The following is a 14,233-nucleotide window of genomic DNA, read 5'->3' on the forward strand; positions in this document are numbered from 1 at the left end:
TGTCGCCTTCTCCGCGTGGCTGGGAGGCCACTTCACACAAAAATCTTGGGCCGCTCAACGCGCCCATCCCCCCCCCCCCCCCCCCCCCCCCCCCGGCGATTCTCCGTGCCCAACAGGCCAAGTGCCCGCTGAGTTCAGCCGAGTCCCGCCGGCGTCGTTCGCATGTGGTCCAACCCGGCGGGACCTCAGCGTCGTGGCCGGCTTGGGGGGGGGGATCTGACTCCGGGGGGTCCTCAATGGTGGCCAGTCCCGCGATTAGGGACAACCGATCGGCGCGCAGGCTAATTCCAGGGGGGGCGGCCTATGTTCTGGAGGGCTCCGCCATGTTCACCAGGGGCCAGATTGGAGAAGGCAACCCACGCGCATGCGCAGCCCCTCGCCGGCCGTGGCACGCCTGCGCGGACCCGCGCCGCCGTGGCACGCCTGCGCGGACCCGCGCCGCCGGTGCTGGCGTCCGTATCGGCAGCTGGGTAAAGCGCTCCAGCGCCGTGCTGGTCCCCTGTGCAGCGCAGCATCGCTGCTCCTAGCGGCCAGATGACGCCATCGTAAAACACTCCGGAGTTTACGACGGCGTCAACACTCTGCCGCTAAAACAGAGAATCCCACCCCTTATATGTCCAGTACTGCCATTGACATTAAACTAAGGCACTGTTCTTGATTCCGCCACCTGCAATGGCGGGCCAGCACCACCGTCAGTAACGCGGCAGGGGATGAGGAATATCCCACGCCCATCGTAATATTCACTTCAAAAGGACTTATTTAACTGCAATGCACTTTGCCCTTTCCAGAGGCCACGTAAACACTACATATACGCAAGTTATCTTCAGTGTTGCTGACACAGCATTCAGAGCAACACTGCACAAATTTATTTCGCTAAGAGTCAAGCGTTTTATCACTTGGAGCAACCCTTCCGTTTTGGTGTAATTAGCTGAAGAGTTAGAAGGATCCTTTGTCTAATCATTCATTTCTCAATGTCTGCATTTTTCCAGCAACTTAATTGTCCCCTCATTAAATATTGATTTTCTACCTGCAGTGATCTAAAATGGTGTTGCACCATTATGTCTAATCTATACTATTAATTACCTATTAACGGGCTAACGGTGCGGAGCCTGGTTTGAGTATTCTCCTTCCATTCCTTTCCTGCGTTGTAAATACTCAAGGACAACAGTGGATTAGCTGGACTGTCAGTGCGCTAACGATAGACGTAACGATGGACAGGTTGCACAGCACCAGGCTGAGCAGTTACACGTAGCGACCGGTCTGAATGGAAAACAATGACGGGAATGCAGAAAATCTACTTGCGACGACCTGCTTGGTGGGGGGGGGGGGGGGGGGGGGGGGGGGGGGGGGGGGGGGGGGGGGGGGGGGGGGGGGGGAGAAAACGGTGACTGGGTTGTAATTGTTAAAGAAAGGGCAGCACCGCGGCACAGTGGTTAGCATTGTTGCCTACGGCGCTGAGGATCCGGGTTCGAATCCCGGCCCTGGGTCACTGTCCGTGTGGAGTTTGCACGTTCTCCCCGTGTCTGTGTGGGTCTCGCCCCTCACAACCCAAAAGATGTGCAGGATAGGTGGATTGGCCACGCTAAATTGCCCCTTAATTTAAAAAAATAATTGGGTACTCTAAGTTTATGTATAAAAAAGAAAGTAATTGTTAAAAAATAGCCATACTGCAAAAACAGCCATTTGGTACGATCATCTGCTTTGCAGTGAATTCATTGCTTAAAATCAAACTTTGGATTGAGGTTTAGCTTCATGGAACATGGCTTTAATGACTCTCCTCTGGGGAGGCTGGCGGGGAACGAACATCGACTTTTTTACACTATTTGCAAAGGTCTGCGTAACGCAACATATCGCTCCCAGTACAATCCTAGCTGGGAGGGCTAACCACACTAGGCCCTGTTTTGGGCCTGTTTTTATGTTCGCTCATAACGGGCCCCATTTGGTTGGCATCCGCACCCTACCTGGCAAGCTCGTACTCCACGAGTCCCACACGGGTGTTGTGTTTGGTCTTCTATACCTTGCAAAGGAATCCACCAAACACCTTGACTTGTCCAAGCCAGGATCTGTCTTGAATCACACGTGGTAAGGTGGCGAGCTGTTACAGAGCACGTTACCATAGAATTCCTTTGTATTCCTCTGGAACTACACCTAGCACGACTGTTCACCTGTATGTCTTACTACCATCTCCTACAACCATCTCGTGATGGCCATATGTGTCTCCCTTTGGGCGGTATTCTCCCCTATCCGGCGGGGCGGGGAATCCCGGCGGGATGGAGTGGCGTGAACCACTCCGGCGTCGGGCCGCCCCAAAGGTGTGGAAGTCTCCGCACCTTTAGGGGACAAGCCCTAACATTGAGGGGCTAGGCCCGCGCTGGAGTGGTTGGCGCCCCGCCGGCCGGCTGGAACGTCCTTTGGCGCCACGCCAGCCGGGGCCGAAGGGACTGTTGATGTCATCCCCGCGCATGCGCAGGAGAGGGGGTCTCTTCCGCCTCCGCCATCGTGAAGGCGATGGTGAAGGCGGAAGGAAAAGAGTGCCCCCGCGGCACAGGCCCGTCCGCCGATCGGTGGGCCCTGATTGCGGGCCAGGCCACCGAGGGAGCACCCTCTGGGGCCAGATCACCCCGCGCCTCCCCCCAGGACCCTGGAGCCCACCTGCGCCGCCTGGTCCCGCCGGTAAGGTAGGTGGTTTGATTCACGCCGGCGGGACCTTGGCCCATCGCAGGCTAGAGAATCGCCGGGGGGGGGGGGGGGGGCTGCCGAATCTCTGGTGCCGGAGACGTCGGGAGACGCCGGGGGCGGGATTCACGCCGGCGCTCGGCGATTCCCCGACCACATGACCACGGTCTTGAGATGGTATGGTGTGTCTGCACTGCCACCTGCTGGTTGGAGGTCACACATCATCTATCTATGATATTGCTTCGAGGCATATCATCACAGGGGGGGTCACTGATGGTTTCCCTGTGGTCCTCATGAGGAATTACAACAGTGGTAAGTCCAGCATTTTTTCCCCACATCCAATTGCCTTGAACTGAATGGCTTGCCAAGCCACACCAGAGGGCAGTTAAGGGTTAACCACATTGCTGTAGTCTGGAGTCACATGTAGGCCAGACCAGGCAAGGACAGCAGATTTCCCTCCCTAAAGGTCTTTAATGAACCAGATGAGTTTTTACGACAATTGAGTATTGCCGTCACCATTATCGATACCTAAAATGTTATGATAGCTTTTTTGAAAAAAATAATTAACTGAATTTAAATCCCTGAGCTGCTGTGGTGGGATTTGAATTCATGTCACCTGATCAATTAGTCCAGGTGGCTGACTTACTAAGCCAGTCGCATAACCGCTATATGGTACTATACCCAGTGCCCGTTAGTCAAACATTCATCATTATTACTAGGCGACTAGACTCAGTCCCTTACGTATCCAAACAGTGTGTTACACAACAGAACAAGTTAATTATTAAGAGCTGTCTCTTCAGCTTATAATGAATGTCCTAGCATGCTTTATACCTGAACAGATACAGGAGCTAATTCACCTTGTACATTCAAATCCCTGTCACTTATTTCAATGTACTACCTCCTTTAGCAGAGAAAATATTCCCATTTTGAAGAGTTCTGATTTCTTTCTCCGTGTGAGCTGGTTCCACTTCTGTAAAAATTCATTTGCGGGATGTGGGCGTCGCTGGCTAGGCCGGCATTTGTTGTCAATCCCTAATTGCCCCTTGAGAAGGTGGGGGTGAGCTGCCTCCTTGAGCCGCTGCAGCCCATGTGGTGTACGTGCACCCACAGTGATGTTAGGGAGGGAGTTCTAAGATTTGGACCCAGAGACAATGAAGGAACGGCCGATGTATTTCCAAGTCAGGGTGGGGGGTGAGTGACCTGGAGGGGAACCTCCAGGTGGCGGGGTTCCCAGGTATCAGCTGCTCATATCCTTCTGGATGGTAGCAGTTATCTATCATCTACGCATGCGCACACACACACATGCACACACTCACACATAGATGCATGCACACATACACATGCACACACACATGCACAAACACACGCACAAACACACATTAACACACACAACCACACACGCATGCATGTATCATTTTCCATCCACTACAGCCTACCAAAACCTTAAACTTGGCGTCGCTTAATCATTTCAGGGACTGGAGCAAATTATGCATATACAGCGGACTAAATGATAGCTAGATTATTATTGGTAACTTCTTTTAAGGACTGAATACATAAATGACCTGGAGGAAGGTATAGGTGGTCTGATTACCAAGTTTGCAGATGATACTAAGATTGGTGGAGTTGCAGATAGCGAGGAGGACTGTCAGAGAATACAACAAAATATAGATAGATTGGAGAGTTGGGCAGAGAAATGGCAGATGGAGTTCAATCCAGGCAAATGGGAGGTGATGCATTTTGGAAGATCAAATTCAAGTGCGGACTATATGGTCAATGGAAGGGACTTGGGGAAAATTGATGTGCAGAGAGATCTGGGAGTTCAGGTCCATTGTACCCTGAAGGTGGCAATGCAGGTTGATAGAGTGGTCAAGAAGGCATACAGAATGCTTGCCTTCATCGGACGGGGTATTGAGTACAAGAGTTGGCAGGTCATGTTACAGTTGTATAAGACTTTGGCTAGGCCACATTTGGAATACTGCGTGCAGTTCTGGTCGCCACATTACCAGAAGGATGTGGATGCTTTGGAGAGGGTGCAGAGGAGGTTCACCAGGATGTTGCCTGGTATGGAGGGTGCTAGCTATGAAAAAAGGTTCAATAGATTAGGATTGTTTTCGTTGGAAAGACGGAGGTTGAGGGGGGACCTGATTGAGGTCTACAAAATTATGAGAGGTATGGACAGGGTGGATAGCAACAAGCTTTTTCCAAGACTGGGGTGTCAGTTACAAGGGGTCACGATTTCAAGGTGAGAGGTGAAAAGTTTAAGGGAGATGTGCGTGGAAAGTTTTTTACGCAGAGGGTGGTGGGTGCCTGGAATGCTTTACCAGCGGAGGTGGTAGAGGCGGGCACGATAGCATAATTTAAGATGCATCTGGACAGATATATGAACGGGCGGGGAACACAGGGAAGTAGACCTTGGAAAATAGGAGACAGGTTTAGATAAAGGATCTGGATCGGCGCAGGCTGGGAGGGCCGAAGGGCCTGTTCCTGTGCTGTAATTTTCTTTGTTCTTTGTTCTTTGAATCGGAAAGCCATAGCTTAATTCTCTTTAAGCTTGGGTTGTATCAAGCTGTTCCATAAGAGAAACATGTTGAAGAATTCAGTTGATTCAGGAAGCGGTTACTTTAGGAATCGCCAGTTGTAGATCAATCTCAGTCAGTCTGTGTAATTATCTTCCTCAGACAGCAGTGGCTGCTGGATTGTTGAATATTTTCAAGGTAGAGTTAGATAGTATGGTGATATGCACCACTGTAAGTACACAAGGGGTTAATGTAAATACACGTAGACTAGCTAGACACTAGAGGGAGCACCAGAGACATGACACACAGACACTCAACCAATAGGTCAGTAAGATAGGACACGACCAATGGGCATTCACAATACACACAGAGGTAACACTACCACAGGAGGGCATTACACCAACCCATATAACAGGACACAGCACACATGATCTTCCTCTTTCCAGTGGAGACACTCAGTGAGTACACAGGGTTGATTTGAAACACATCACACCCACCACGTGGATTGTAGCAGACTGGTTTGTCAGTCTGAGTAGCTATAGCAGGATTAACAGGAGAGTCGAATCCAAGTAGGAGAATTGTTAACAGTTTAGTAAACATGTTAAAGATATCTCCAAGTCTGAACCTTCCTTTGTCAGAGTGCACATCAAGGAAGCAGCTTATGCTACGTCAAGAGCATAACAAAACAGATAGATCTTTGATCAACAAGGGAGTAAAGCCTTGATTAATAAGGGGATCAGGGGTTATGGGGAGGAGGCAGGAGAATGCGGATGAGAAAAATATCAGCCATGATATTTGGCGGAGCAGACTCGATGGGCCGACTGGCCTAATTCTGCTCCTATGTCTTATGGTCTTATGGTCAGAGAGGGCGGTGTAGAGAGGTCGGTGAAGTTGAGGCCACAAACAGATTAGCCATGATTGTAACAAATGGTGGAGCAGGCTCAATGGCCTACTCTTTCTCCTAATGCTTTTGTTCTTTGGTAAGTTTATGTGGACAGGTTCCTGGTGCTTGAGACAACCCAGGGGCAGCTCAAAATTGGCTCCTTTATTAAAACAGTTCCTCTATACTCTCTGCTTCTGTTTGCAATTCTGTATGGCCGCTTCATGTGAACAATGTGTCCATTGCAATTTCCAAACACCGCAACGTGGCAAGTATATCAGCCAAAACTTCTCAAAGGTCTGTCTGAATGAGGGAGGCTATTTAGTTTTCATTCTATACTAGAAACCCATGGCACTTCCAGCACAACATCTGACTGCTAATTGAACGTCTGGAGGTTTTATCTCCACTATCCTACCTGGAAGCAGAGAGCCATCGAGTGATACAGCACAGAAGGAAGCCATTCAGCCTCTGCCAGTTCTTTGAGAGCACTATCCAATTAATCCCACCCTCCTGCACTTTCCTATATCACTGCCATTTCCCCCATCTCCAAGAGGTTATCGGAACCCCTTTTTTGCAAGTTTATCATTGAATCTGCTCCAGCCACCCTTCCTTGAGTGCATTCTCGATCACAACCACATGCTGTGTTTCTTTACAGGCGAAAATCCTCATGCCTGTTCTGATTTGTTTTCCCCACTATTCCAGGTATTGATCACTCTCTGCCTGAACAAGCGTTTCCTGACCTCCGTCGTGAACTTGTCTTTACCACTTTGCTTCTATGTTCTCTGGTCAGGGCAGGTACGGTTTAACTTGCAGTGGCGTTCAGTATTAACCTTTTCTGTTTCACTTAGTGCTTTGTACATCTCGTGTAAGGTGCCCTGTCCTTCATCTTGTTTGGAAGACTGAAGAATTTATTTTGCTAATCTTCATAACTCAAGTCGTCTTGTCACCATGGATCAACCTCCTGCCTTTTCCAGAGCTTGGGTCTTCCATTGTCTCCAGGAGATACAAATAAAGATTTGCCACAGGCATCGATCTGGCTTTAGGTGCTTTGAGGAATATTGTCACCAACGTCCTATAGGAGTAAAGTTGCCCAATATCGACCTTTAGCTGGCAGCCTCTTTTAGTTTCTCACCCTTGTTTTATAAGGCAGCTTCAAACCTTCCATTCTGAACCTCATCAGAGTGGCGATAAACTGTCCTCTAAGCTGAATCGCCCTTTTGAATTCTCAGTACCTGAGGATGAGGCGGAGCAATGGCAGGGAAAGCAAGAAAAAGAAACAAAAGATTCTTCTTGATTGATTGATTGATATTTATTGTCACATGTACCAAAGTATTTTTATTTACCAAAGTGAAAAGTATTTTTCTGCGGTCAAGGGAACGTACTCAGTACGTGCATAGTAGACAAAAGAATAATCGACATTGACAAATAGTGATTGGTTACAGTGCGGAACAAGGGACAACCAAGAGCAGCATAGGGCTGTGTTCTTACAGGGAACAGATCAGTCCAAGGGGGAGTCGTTGAGGAGTCTAGTCGCTGTGGGGAAGAAGCTGTTCCTATGTCTGGATGTGCGGGTCTTCAGACTTCTGAATCTTCTGCCTGATGGAAGGGTCTGGAAGAAGGCAAAGCCTGGGTGGGGGGGGGGGGGGGGGGGGGGGGTCTCTGACAATGCTGTCTGCCTTCCTGAGGCAGCGGGAGGTGGAGACAGAATCAATGTGGGGGTGCTAAGCTTGTGTGATGCGTTGGGCTGAGCTCACCACACTCTGCAGTTCCTTGCGATCTTGGGCCAAGCAGTTGCCATACCAGGCTGTGATGCAGCCGGGTAGGATGCTCTCTATGGCACATCTGTAGACGTTTGTGAGAGTCGATGCAGACATGCCAAATTTCTTTAGCTTCCGTAGGAAGTAGAGACGTTGTTGGGCTTTCTTGACTGGTTCTTGTCTCTACCTCGTGGGACCTCCTGCCACATATACGCAAAGATCTGCTGGATGCTAATCAGCCTGTCCAATCGCACAAAGGCCCGCGACCATGAGCGGACACCCCCCCCCCCCCCCCCTCACCCCCCCACCCAAATCGAGGGATAGACGATGATGCTGTTGGCCTCCCTCTGTAACAAAGCTTTTTGCTTACAATCTCTTTCCATCACAATAACAATCTTTATTAGAGTCACAAGTAGGCTTACATTAACCCTGCAATGAAGTTACTGTGAAAATCCCCTCGTCGCCACACGATGGCACCTGTTCGGGTACACGAAGGGAGAATTCAGAATGTCCAATTCACCCAACAGACTTGTGGGGAGGAAACCGGAGCACCCGGAGGAAACCCACGCAGAGACGGGGAGAACGTGCAGACTCTGCACAGACAGTGGCCCAAGCTGGGAATCGAACCCGGGTCCCTGGCGCTGTGAAGCCACAGTGCTAACCATCGCTGTCAAATTTTGTTTGATAATGTTCTCCGATGCACCTTGGCATATTTGGCCACATTAAAGGTGCTACTTAAATGCAAGTTGTTGCGTGATAGTGGGGCCCAAGAGTGTAACAATGGAGCATTCCACTGGCCTGAAATAGATATCATCCATAGCCGGTGGAAGGCACAGAACACTTGAGTGTGCCTGTACCTTGGCACAAAGTTTCTGCCCACATATTCTAAACTAAAGAACACACTCATATCCCCCACTTCGGTAGTTTGTCCAACTCAAGATAAAAGCGCAATCTCTCCACATCCTGTCCTATTGCACAGAACAGCACTGAACTTCCTCCACAGCCTTTGGCTGCTTGCGTTGATTTACAAAGCCTCTTTCACAGTCCCCGCAGAGATCAAAAGCAGGTATCCGACACCCAGGTGCAAGGTTGCTTCTCTATATAACCAGACACAGCTAACGAATTGTCCATTATTTCAGTCTCCACGGGAACTTCCCACCTCTGGCTGTAATTACTGTTCATCAACTTAATGGTGTACAACTGAGCATGGGGGCCAGCTCGGGGAAAACTAATCTCTTTTAGGCGAGATTTAGTTTAAAAATGAATCTTAAAATAGCTTGTGTTCGAGCTAATTCTGTGGAAAATAATGAAGAAGGAAACGGAAACTTAGACTCGGGGAACTGATTCCAGGCAACCTGAACAACATTAGCTGACGGACTCTGATTTGTGAGGGTAGGGGCTGTTTAGCACAGGGCTAAATCGCTGGCTTTGAAAGCAGCACGGTTCGATTCCCATAACAGCCTCCCTGAACAGGCGTCGGAATGTGGCGACTAGGGGCTTTTCACAGTAACTTCATTTGAAGCCTACTCATGACAATAAGCGATTTGCATTGCAGATGTTCACCAATAACAAAGAACAAAGAAAAATTACAGCACAGGAACAGGCCCTTCAGCCCTCTACGCCTGCACCGAAAATGTGAAATGAAATTTTGTCCTTGTTTTCCTGGTCAGAAGTACAGCTCGATAACCTGTTTGTTTTGGGCGAAGATCTACTGGAGTCATTCACCTCATGGCAACTTGTTCGTGGACCCTCATACCATTTTGTTGCCCACACAATTGTTGGAATTATGTAGCGAGGACAAGAGAGCATTTGGGGCCCGTATAGTCCTGTGTTTCGTGTCTAGATGGGGTTCTTCAGGATTGAGCTAACTTTTCTAAGTGAGCCTCTCACGTCTGTAGTTTGTTAAAACCATTCTCATTGGTTTTTATTGGCTCTAAGTCCACCTTGGCAACACTGCATGGGGTTGGACTTTCCTCCCCCCCTCATCTCTGTGACTTAATCATTGGGACGGGAAAATTTGGAAAGAATGGCCAATTTTGGCTGCTCTCCAGTTTTTCCCTTCCCACACCTGTGACGATGCCCCCCCCCCCCCTCCCTGCCCCCAGCGCCCCCCCCCCTCCCCCCCCCCTCCCCCCCCCCCCCCCCCCCCCCCCCCCCCCCCCCCCCCCCCCCCCCCCCCCCCCCCCCCCCCCCCCCCCCCCCCCCCCCACCCCCCCCCCCCCCCCCCCCCCCCCCCCCCCCCCCACCCCGCTGACAAAACAAGAAAACTAAAAGCTTCCACGTCTTTCTACAAATCTTCTATGGGGTCCGTATCCCTCTATTCCCATCCTATGGAAGCAAGATGCTCCTTAAATGTCACTATCATCCCTGCTTCCACCACCTCCTCCGGCAGCGAGTTCCAGGCATCCACTACCCTATGTGTAAAAAATATTACCTCGTACATCTCCTCTAAACTTTGCCCCTCGCACCTTAAACCCATGCCCCCTAGTAATTGACCCCTCTACCCTGGGAAAAAGTCTCTGACTATCCACTCTGCCTATGCCCCTCATAATTTCGTAGACCTCTATCAGGTCGCCAGTGAGAACAAACCGAGTTTATGAAATGAAATGAAAATCGCTTCTTGTCACGAGTAGGCTTCACTGAAGTTACTGTGAAAAGCCCCTAGTCGCCACATTCCGGCCCCTGTCCGGGGAGGCTGGTCAACCTCTCCTCATAGCTAATGCCCTCCATACCAGGCAACATCCTGGTAAATCTCTTCTGCACCCTCTCTGAAGCCTCCACATCCTTCTGGTAGTGTGGTGAGCAGAATTGAACACTATCCTCCAAGTGTGTCCTAACTAAGGTTCCATACAGCTGCAACATGACTTGCCAATTTTTATACTCAATGCCCCGGCCAATGAAGGCAAGCATGCCGTATGACTTCTTGACTACCTTCTCCACCTGTGTAGCCCCTTTCAGTGGACCTGTACACCCAGATCTCTCTGACTGTCAATACTCTTGAGGGTTCTACCATTCACTGTATATTCCCTACCTGCATTAGCAATGTGTGCCAATTTGTACTTTGCTCGGTGTGGTGATCTCAACCACTGTATATATGTGTGTGCTTGCATTAGGGGATGTATGACAGTACCTGTATTACAGGTTTTCCGGTAAGCCCCTGCAGGCTAGCTACGCCCACAGGGAGCAGTATAAATATTCATAAGTTTCCCTGAGAAGCCATTCAACAGCTGCAGCTGAAGGAATAGCTTCTCACTGTAATAAAGCCTCTCTTGTACCGTATCGAGTCTTTTGTGTGCAGTTGTTAGCGCCACACTCGGTTTCTCTTTCCGGATGCAAGTTAGTGGCCAGTGGGCACCTGGAAAATGATCATCATTTTGGCAACAAATCCTGGTCCAGAAAGTATGTTGCCATTCTGCCTTTTTTTCAATTAGATTTACCAGTTGGAAAGGTGATCATTTTCGTTTGCATCCCCCGATTTTCCTCAAACTGAGAACTCAACAAATTTACACTTTCTCTGTCCAGGTAACTGTGGTGGATGAGAAATCGGTAGACCAATGAAACCCAGAGCATGGGGAAAACCATCACTTAGCTCTTGCTTCCTAGATCACTGTCCACCTCAATGTTTTACTCACTGAGATGCCCACTGCTTCAGTCTTATGTCGCAGCCTTACTGAAACATTCTCAAGGTTTTGACTCAAAAGCTTTCCAAAGTTTTGCTGCAGGGTTAGGGGAGTGGGAAGCATTCCAGAATTCTCCCTTCCTGAATCAGTGAAGAGGGCCGAATTCCCCGGCCTTTGCGATTCATTTTTCGCGCCGGCAGCGCACCCCCCCCGTCCTCGGGATTCCTGGCGGCATTTGTTGGCATTGATTGGAAATCCCATTGATGGGCGGCGGGAAGACAGAATCCCTCCCCCGCCAGCGAACGACGCGCCGTCGAGAAACACGCATCTGGGGAACCGAAGCATCCAGCCTGTCATCTGTAAATAGGCCATGATGTTTGATCCTAATGATCATTTCCATTATTGTCAGTTCTTCGTGTAAATAATTGGTCTGTCGCTTAAGAAGACTTTATTTTAGATGACCTCCATCTTGAAAATGGCATCCACATTGGTACAGTAGAACATTCTGTACCCATTGACTGAAAACCTCACAATGAACATCAATACTTTGGAGCATTGGTCCACCGTCTTTGTCCATGGCCTTGGGTGTTTAGCGCCCATTACCGATGCTTTTCAACTCATGGATCCACATCTTGGTTGCCTGCGATGGTGGCATTGATTTATCTTTAGTTGTCGACCTTGCTTATGATTGCCAAGCAGTGACTCCCCTGGCTGGAAGTTCCTCTGTGTGAACACCAGATGGGGACAGGGTGCAGTTCTATTGAAAAGTCTGTTGACACTCATTGCCTCGGCCTGTGCCTGAGGGATAATCACTTGGACAGGGTCCCATGGTCACTCAGCTTTGAGGAGCCGCACCTCACATGAGTCTATGCCTTGCGGAAATCCATAGAATGTAATAATATAATAATAATAATCACTTATTGTCACAAGTAGGCTTCAATAAAGTTACTGTGAAAAGCCCCTAGTCGCCACATTCCGGCGCCTGTTCGGAGAGGCCGGTACAGGAATTGAACCTGCGCTGCTGGCCTTGTTCTGCATTACAAGCCAGCTATTTAGCCCAGTGTGCTAAACCAGCCTATATAAGCGGGGGAACAGTATTGATCAGCTCCTAAAGGTTGGATATGTCAGATCTAGGAGGCAGCACGGTAGCATTGTGGATAGCACAATTGCTTCACAGCTCCAGGGTCCCAGGTTCGATTCCGGCTTGGGTCACTGTATGTCCAGAGTCTGCACAACCCCCCGTGTGTGCATGGGTTTCCTCCGGGTGCTCCGGTTTCCTCCCACAGTCCAAAGATGTGCAGGTTAGGTGGATTGGCCATGATAAATTGCCCTTAGTGTCCAAAATTGCTCTTAGTGTTGGATGGGGTTACTGGGTTATGGAGATAGGGTGGAGGTGTTGACCTTGGGTAGGGTGCTCTTTCCAAGAGCCGGTGCAGACTTGATGGGCCGAATGGCCTCCTTCTGCACTGTAAATTCTACGAAAACCTTCATCACATTTGTGCTCAAATATCTTTCCACTCTTAGTTTTCCACGGGTAATCTCTCTGGTCTAAATTATTTTTTGGCAGTATGATTGCGGCATGGGAGGATAATATAAAAACATTTCCTTCAAAACAATTGTTCCTTTATGCTTCTTTCTCCTAATTAATTGATTATTGAAGTGACAGTTTACATATGGATGTCTGGCAGTTTCCATGTTCGTATAGCACCTTCAATATTCCACTTAATTAACAGAAATATGTCGGATAAGCTGAGCATAGAAATGTACCCATAACTTTTTGAGCCAACGCTTTGTGTGGGATGGCATTTAATTAGAATTCAAATTCTTGGGACCTCTAGTACTGCCATCGACCCACAAAAAAAATTACAGTTCTATTTTGCTTAATATTTGTTTAATTTTGCTTACAGCTGTGTATGCCATCTATAAGATTCACAGCAGGAGCTGATCAAGGCTCCTTCGGCAGCACCTTCCAAACCCACGACCACTACCATCTAGAACGACAAGCGAAGCAGATACCTGGGAATGCCACCACCTGACCACCTGCAGGTCCCCCTCCAAGTCACCCACCATTTTGACTGGGGAATATATCAGCCGTCCCCTCACGATCGCCGGGTCAAAGCCCTGGAACTCCCTCCCTGACAGCACTGTGGGTGTACCTACACCACACGGGCTGCAGCAATTCATGAAGGTGGCTCACCACACCACCTTCTCGAGGGGCAATTAGCGATGGGCCAGTGATGCCCACATCCCATAAATCATGAGCGGGATTCTTTGTCTCGCTGCACCCGTTTTATGCCCCCCCCACTGGCCAGCAGTGGGATTCTCCATCCCGCCATCCCCGGCCATTGGGGTTTCCCATTGTGCGCACCCCCGCGCCATCGGAAAACCCAGGTGCGTGAGTGCACTGCCGGCCCCCGGACAGAGAATCCAGCTCCACATATTTCCTTAAATCCCTACTTCCCTCCCAGCTGAAAACATTTATTCAAAAGAAAGTATAAAATATAAGGGCAAGTATCCATTTAGTATCAGGCGTGAGCGATTGAGCCCCTGAGCTTCGTCCTCCATAGCATTAGATCATGGCTACACCCACCCAATTTTATTGAATAGTTTTACCCAACAAAAATGCATCCAGCTGGGTTACCCCAATTACTAAGGGAGAGGTGAATGAGACATTGAAGCATCCATGTGGTAAAGACAGCTGTGCCAAAAAAAATCAAGAACATGGATTAATGGCAATAGTGCATGCGTTTCAGAAATATCTGGGATTAAATAGGAAACCGTGCA

The sequence above is a fragment of the Scyliorhinus canicula genome, chromosome 24 (genome assembly GCF_902713615.1).
Source record: "Scyliorhinus canicula chromosome 24, sScyCan1.1, whole genome shotgun sequence".
Lineage (NCBI taxonomy): Eukaryota > Metazoa > Chordata > Chondrichthyes > Carcharhiniformes > Scyliorhinidae > Scyliorhinus > Scyliorhinus canicula.